Source organism: Malaclemys terrapin, chromosome 13 (assembly GCF_027887155.1).
Source record: "Malaclemys terrapin pileata isolate rMalTer1 chromosome 13, rMalTer1.hap1, whole genome shotgun sequence".
Classification (NCBI taxonomy): Eukaryota; Metazoa; Chordata; order Testudines; family Emydidae; genus Malaclemys; species Malaclemys terrapin.
The window spans coordinates 34,476,537-34,484,175 of NC_071517.1; the positions used below are offsets into that span (position 1 = coordinate 34,476,537).

At 45.1% G+C, this 7,639-nt stretch overlaps 1 pseudogene; it reads right to left on the reverse strand.

Moving 5' to 3' along the window:
* Positions 1-1,511: 1,511 nt before the first annotated feature.
* Positions 1,512-2,494, reverse strand: LOC128847978 (olfactory receptor 6B1-like; annotated as a pseudogene).
* Between the last annotated feature and the right edge of the window lie 5,145 nt (positions 2,495-7,639).

A 7,639-nucleotide genomic window follows, 5' to 3' on the forward strand; every position in this document is an offset into this window, starting at 1 on the left:
ATTTCAAAGGGATTTGGGTGCCTAATTCTGTTAGGTCCCTTGGAAAATGGTTTCTGCAGGGATCAAGTCCTACCGTTCTCTCTGATGCCCAGCTCCCCTGCCCCTGGCCAAGCCCTGACATGCTCCCAGAGACTGAGCCAGCACTGCCATTTTGACATCACAGGAGTTCTGCCCGTTGGTAGGTTGTAGCCCTAGGTTACCTCATGCCCTACCTTCCTCTTGCCCTAGGTTGCCTCACGGCCCGAGGGGAGGGCCCTTCATGGAGCAGAGCTGTCTATGGCACCTGGCCTGTCTTGACACTGTGTCCTGAGAACTAACCCTCTTGGGACGTGCACTCATTGCAATCAGTTTTAGGGACACTCATTGTAACAAGTCCCCTCTCTTTGAAATGCTCTGTGCATCTGGCAGGAGCAAAGCAGCTTCTGCCCTGCAGGGTCACAGGCCGAATCCCTCCTCTGTGCCCGTTTGACAGACCCGACCCCAGAAATGGCCTCATTTCTCCATGTGGCCTGGCAAACCCCTACCTGGGTCTGGACAGTCCCAGTGCCACTGACTTGTCAGTCTACCTCTTTGTTTGTCCAAGTTCCCAGCCTCCAAGCGCTCTTTGAGCCTGGTGCTGGTGCTTTGTTGGAGCTAGTTCCACTCGGGTTTAGCCCAGATAAGAGCTATGAAGCTGTTTCTGGTGAATTGTCCAAAGGGCACTGCTGGGACCTGGCTGGTTGCAGCCAGCCTGTCTGAGTGCAGGGAAGGTGGGGTTGCAGAGGGGTATGATGGCAATAAGCATAATTTCACGGGTGCCAGATTTCCTAGGTTTACATCCCCATCTATGCTGCACCAGGAGTTAGTATTTTTATTGTCCAAAAATAATTATGGAAATAAAATTTGGTTAAAATTGTCTCAATTCTGCCTGGTGCCCAGTTAAACTCCATGATGGAAATATGGTTATCGCCACCTCCCTCCCTGGTCCTTCCACTAACATGGACAACACTGACCCGAGTTCCTGCTGGATTGTCCATTGTGTCCTTCGGGTCACAAGAATTGCAGCACAAAACATGATGTCACCCATTGTGCTTTGTCATCTAATTCAGACAGTCAAATAGAAATAAAACTTTATTATCTAACACAGAGAAACAATGAACAGGGGACATACAAAGGGATTTATTTTGATCGTTAGTGGATTTTGTGCCTTACACAAAGTCAGCCCTGTGCAGTTTCAAACGCTGTACACACTCCTCACATAGGGTGAATGTTTAGCCAAGACAATGGACAAAAATACCATCATACTCCATGTATCAGTGCTGAACATGAGAGAGTGACAGAGCTCTCCACAACTTCATTTTCCTCTATGATGTGTTACATGGAGACAGCATGGAACTGTAAACACTCTCTCAGTAACTCCATACAGAACATCTCCATCTTTTTCACATTACAGGTGAGATTTTCAATGGGGGTTTTCAACTCAATTTCAATGGGGGCTGATAGCCTGAGGTTTTCACAGCTGCCTGGCTGATTTAGGCAAAGTTATTCTCTAGGAGTCTCTGCATGTTTTTCTGAAAGCCACATATTTACTGATTGCTTTGCTCAAGGCTTCAATGACCTCTCTGTTTCTCAGGCTGTAGATGAGGGGGTTTGCCAGGGGAGTCAGGACTGTGTAGCAAAGAGAGAGCATTTTGTTTAGGAAGCTTAATGTGTCGCGTTTTGGTAGCAGGTACACAATCATTAGGGTTCCATAGTAAATTGTCACCACAATGAGGTGAGAGGAGCAGGTGGAAAATGCCTTCTGCCTCCCCGTGGTGGAAGGGATTCTCAGGATGGTGGCGATGATACACACATAGGATGTCAGGGTTAGTAGAAATGGAGGCAAGGTGAATACACAGGCTAGTATGAAATTCAACAATACGATCAGGCGTGTGTCCCAGCAGGAGAGTTTTATCAATGGGATGAGATCACAATAGAAATGGTCAATTTCATTCGGGCCACAGAATATTAACTGTGACATGAATAATACAAAGATGTCAGTAACCAAACAACCATTTAACCATGACCCAGCAGCCAGCTGGAGGCGAAACCTGTTATTCATAAGAGTTGAATAGTGCAGGGGTTTACATATTGCTAAATACCGATCATAAGACATCGCTGCTAGGAGACAGCATTCTGTAGCTGCCAGAGTACAAAAGGAATACATTTGTATGAAGCAGCCACTGAATGAGATGGTTTTGTCCCCAGTGAGGAAACTGGCCAGCATCCTGGGCAGGATGGTGGAGGTGTAGCAGGTCTCCAAGCAGGACAAGTTCCCCAGGAAGAAGTACATGGGGGTGTGAAGGTGCTGATCAGCCACAACAAGCACCATAATGAGGGTGTTCCCAGCCACAGTTGCCACATAGATCACTAGGAACATCAGGAAGAGAACAATTTGCAGGTCAGGGAGATCCCCGAATCCCAGGAGAATAAATTCTGTGACAGACGTTTGATTTCTCCAGTCTGTGTCTGCCATGGGTTGAGTCTAGGAACAAAAAAGCAAACTGTGAAATTGAATAGGAAGAACATAGACCTGAAAGGTAATCAAGAGTCATGAAGTAATTCCATAAATATTCAGAAACTCTCCTCCCTCTCCTGGCTACCAGCTCAAATTTTAAAGCTAAATGTTGACTTCAGTCAAAGTGCAAGGAGTCTCAGATCGACAACAGATCTTTTGTATCCATGTAGACCACCTTCTGCCATATCAGAGCAATGACTATATCAGTCCATTTCTCTGGTAGCTGAATACTGATAATCAGATCAGTCTCTTTCTTTATCTACTATTGTATTCCATTGAGTGACATACTGAAGCTTTACAATGATGCTTAAATGCAGTATTTCATTTCTGGCAATTGCCAGAATCATGCCATGACTTAGGACTCAAAATCAATATATACATCAAATAAAATGTTGAACTGAGATTGCCAGTGCAATCTATTTTCCTTAGGTATCGGACTTCTGTTAGAACTAATGGAAATTAATCTAACAATGTTTCCTGGTATATTCAGTATTTTAATGTCCTGTAAGAGAAGGAATAATTTGCACCCCCCTCACAAGAGATCAGTTTATGCCATAAATTTATGAAGTGGAGTAAATTCTCCCTTAGTTCCTGTGGAGGTGATGGTGACATGGTGAGGGGCTGGCAATGCCTTTTCTGTTTCTTGATGTTCACTATGTAACAGTAATAAAATACAACTCTTTGGAAGTTGGATGTTAGGAAGGGAAAAAACTAGGCTGATGTAAAACCCTAAATGGGGAGTGACCCTCCCCATTCCATAATGATTGTGGGATGATAACACAAGAACAAGAAAAGCACTGGGGGCGGGGGAGAAGATGCTGTCCCTGAACTCGGAGTCTAGAAACAATCTGGCATGTGTCATCTGGGCTAGTAAGACTCTATCAGCATTCGCCACCCCATTGGGGCACATAGTGAGCCAGATTCTCAACTCATGTAAATCAAGGTAGCTCCATTTATGTCATCAGGGTAGATCCCCAACTGAGGACACGTGACAAGACATGGATCTCACACTCCATCTCTGTGAAAAGGTGCTATGAACGCTGACTGGCACTGCTGTGGAAGGTGAGGCTAAACCAGCTAATATTCACCTGAAGAAGAGCTCTGTGTAGCTCAAAAGCTTCTCTCCTCCACCAACAGGAGTTAGTGTAATATAAGATATTACAACATCACTTGGCCAGCTAATATTCACAAAGCACATTCATGCCCCTGTTTGGTGGTGGTATAGAAATACAGTCAGGAAAATGGTGCTCACCTGTAGCCACAGCACAGCCCAAGCTTGAAGCGATGAGCTCTTATTTCTCAGGGCTTGGCTGCCAGGACGTAGCGTTCCTCAGCTGAGGTTTTTGTCTCTCCTCTTTCTGCAGAAACTGAATTTTCTCAGTGATGAGACCTGCAGTTACCTGAAGGGATGAGCAGGTACATTTGATCTACCTTTGGAAAATGAACTTCCTCTCGATTTACAAAGTGTAAAGGCTGCCTCATATTTGTATTTGGTCTTCACAGTTTTTGGTACAGTCCCACTTCAACTTTTCTCCCACTTGGTTCATTCTGTGTCTCCAAAGCTTTGTAGCTAACAATGCCCAGTGGGACTTGTACAGCGTGACTTGTATAATTGTATCTTTTATTAAGTCTAATGATTCCATGTGGAAAATATTTGAGATCATGAACAAATACCAGCTTTCACTCTTGAGAGATATCTGTCAAGATGATGGCCTGGTATAATGTACTTGCCCTACCCCGTTATTAATATTCAATATATGTTGCTACCTAGTGGCCCTTTTTCTAGTATAGCTTTTCCATTATTGTATTGACTACTAAAATCTTTTGGTCACTCCTCAGTATTTCTGACACTCCCCTCAGTTCTTCTCCTCTGCGGCCATCTAGTGTTGATTTCCCAGCCTGTTTCTTTGCTGTCCTCTGTTGGATTCTTCTTGCTATCATAGCTGCCTCTTTCCAGTTCTTGACTCATGTCACCTGCTGGCCATTATTTAGTATAACAGCCCATTTCTCACTTCCCAACATCTGCTACTATGCACAGTTCATTACATATTGCAGGGGTCCTTTTCTCTTTAGGGCCCATTCCTCACAATTAATAAACCGTTATTCAACTTCACCTTCCTTTCCACTTCCCTCAGGTGGTCATTTGGCAACATAACATCTCCTTTCTTGCCCTTCCACTTTGGCTGCTATCTACTGGGCAACGCCGCTACATCTTCTTTGTTCCTCTGCCCTCTAGTGACCCTAAAGAGCATAATCCCACCCTTCCTCATTTCTTACCTACTGCTAGGTGTGCGCTGTTCCAAAATATAGCCACTGAGAACCAAACCGTAGAACAGCCTGATTGCAACATTAGTGGCTGTAGTAGAGAGAGCCTGAGACATAAGGCCTAAGGCCTGAACAGAAGTCAGGCCCTTCTGCTATAAAGCAAAGTCAGGCTGTGAGCAGAAATCAGGCTGTTACAAAACATGCCTGCTGACAGGTTCACTCTCTGATATATGAACTTTGCAAGAACAGGGCTGGCATTGCAAAAACAGAAGCAGTCCTAGGCACTAAGCAGTCACGTAAACACATTCCAGAGGGATGGTACCAGAACACCCTGTCATAACTATAAAGGGAAGGGTAACAGCTGTCCTGTGTACAGTACTATAAAATCCCTCCTGGCCAGAGACTCCAAAATCCTTTTCCCTGTAAAGGGTTAAGAAGCTCAGGTAACCTGGCTGGCATCTGACCTAAAGGACCAATAAGGGGACAAGATACTTTCAAATCTTGGGGGGGGGGGAGGCTTTTGTTTGTGTTCTTTGTTTGGGAGGGTGTTCGTTCTCGGGACTGAGAGGGACCAGACATCAATCCAGGTTCTCCACATCTTTCTAAACAAGTCTCTCCTATTTCAAACTTGTAAGTAAATAGCCAGGCAAGGAGTGTTAGTTTTCCTTTGTTTTTCTCAACTTGTAAATGTACCTTTTACTAGAGTGTTTATCTTTGTTTGCTGTACTTTGAACCTAAGACTAGAGGGGAGTCCTCTGAGATCTTTAAGTTTGATTACCCTGTAAGGTTAATTTCCATACTGATTTTACAGAGATGATTTTTACCTTTTTCTTTAATTAAAAACCTTCTTTTTAAGAACCTGATTGATTTTTCCTTGTTTAAGATCCAAGGGGTTTGGATCTTGATTCACCAGGAGTTGGTGGGAGGAAGGAGGGGAATGGTTAATTTCTCCTTGTTTTAGATCCAAGGGGGTTGGATCTGTATTCACCAGGAGTTGGTGGGAAGAAGGAGGGGAATGGTTAATTTCTCCTTGTTTTAAGATCCAAGGGGTTTGGATCTGTATTCTCCAGGGAATTGGTGAAGGTTTTTCAAGGCTTCCCAGGAATGGAATCCATTGAAATGGTGGCAGCCGAACCAGAGCTAAGCTGGTAGTTAAGCTTAGAAGTTTTTATGCAGGCCCCTACATTTGTACCCTAAATTTCAAAGTGGGGATCCAGCCTTGACACACCCCGATACCAAGAATGGTAGAAGCACTCCCCCCAAAGATAAGAGGAACATCCTGACTCCTTAAAGATAAGGTCAGGGTGACAGTAAGAAGGATAGAGATGTTTTGAAAAGGTATTGGGTGGTAACAAACCATGTCAGGGGGCAGTCACTAAATATGTCAGAGTGGCAATATGAAACTTGTTTGTATCAGTGTAGAAAAGAAAAGTAGCAAAGGGGGTGTTTTTGTCTGGCCTAGGATGGAATGGAAATACCCGCTGTTCACTGAGCCGTGTCTATTTTCATGGGCATACATTTTCTAGTGTAACTGTAGACACTGATGAAGGCAACCAGGACCGTGCTTCGTCGGCAATAAACCTGGCCGAGTATCTTCACTACTGAACAGGAGTCTGGTGGTTTTATTGGGCAGTTCGACCAAAGTCTCCTGTACTGGCTACCTGTCCAGAGCCAGCGCAGCAAACAAGAGAACACACACACGCAGCCAAAACATCTAATGACAGCGGCTACAACAGCACTTAAACAACAGCAGCAGCTCACAAACTTTTAGCAGGGGTTTCCCATCCATTAAGTGAATTTCTGTTGATGTGGGACTTAGCTCAGATAAGAGCTATGAAGCTGTTCCTGGTGAAGTGTCCATAGGTCACTGCTGGGGCCTGGCTGTTAGCATCTGACCTGTGTGAGCACAGTGAAGATGGTGGATTTGCAGATGCATATGATGGGAATAAGCACAATTTCAGGGATGGCAGATTTCCCAGGCTTGCGACCCCATCTAAGCTGCACCATGAGTTAGTATTTTTATTGTCCAAACATTTATTTTGATCAGAAATGGCTTTTTTATGGAAATAATAAATTGGTTAAAATTGTCTCCACTCCGTCTGGTGCCCAGTTAGAAAGTCTATGATGGGACCATGTTTATGGCCACCTCCCTCCCTGGTTAGATGGACAACGCTGACCTGAACTCTGTTTAGATTCTCCATTGTATCCTTATGGGCATAAGAAAGGATTTGTAACTACAAACATGAAGTCATCCTGTCATGGATCTGCAGCTCCAGTGTTCTTGAACAGCTCTGGAACAGTCCCTGGAAGGACCCCTTCAGTGTGTCAGCCCACTTAGGGTCACACTTTCACTAAGGTATACCTCTTGGCTTCACCACCTCCTGGGACCCAACTTTGGAGCCTTCAGCACCCCTGCTTCTCACCGTGAGCTCCACTCAGCAAGTCCACCTGAATTGGACACCTGGGGACGACTTGTACACCCAAAGGGAGCAATGCACCCTAACTTCCTGGCTCTGGAGTGACTCTCAGCCAGAGTTGTAAAAGCGGGGGTGGGAGGGTGGGGGGGAAGGGTCGAGATTATTATCTGTCTGGAACACAGCATAGAAAGTCCTTAGTCAATTCAGAGAACAGAAACTTATAGCATAGTCCATTTGGGTCAGTTCGAAGCCCAGAACCCTATGACCTCTTTTTAGTCCCAGTCCAGAAGCTTCTCCCCTGCCTCCAGAAACCCACGCTTAAGAACCCCACCTGGCCCCTCCCCAGTCCTTTGTCCTCCAGCTGGTCACACCCGGCTGACTTTCTAGGGCAGGTAGGCCATCCATCGTTGTTTGTTGCTAG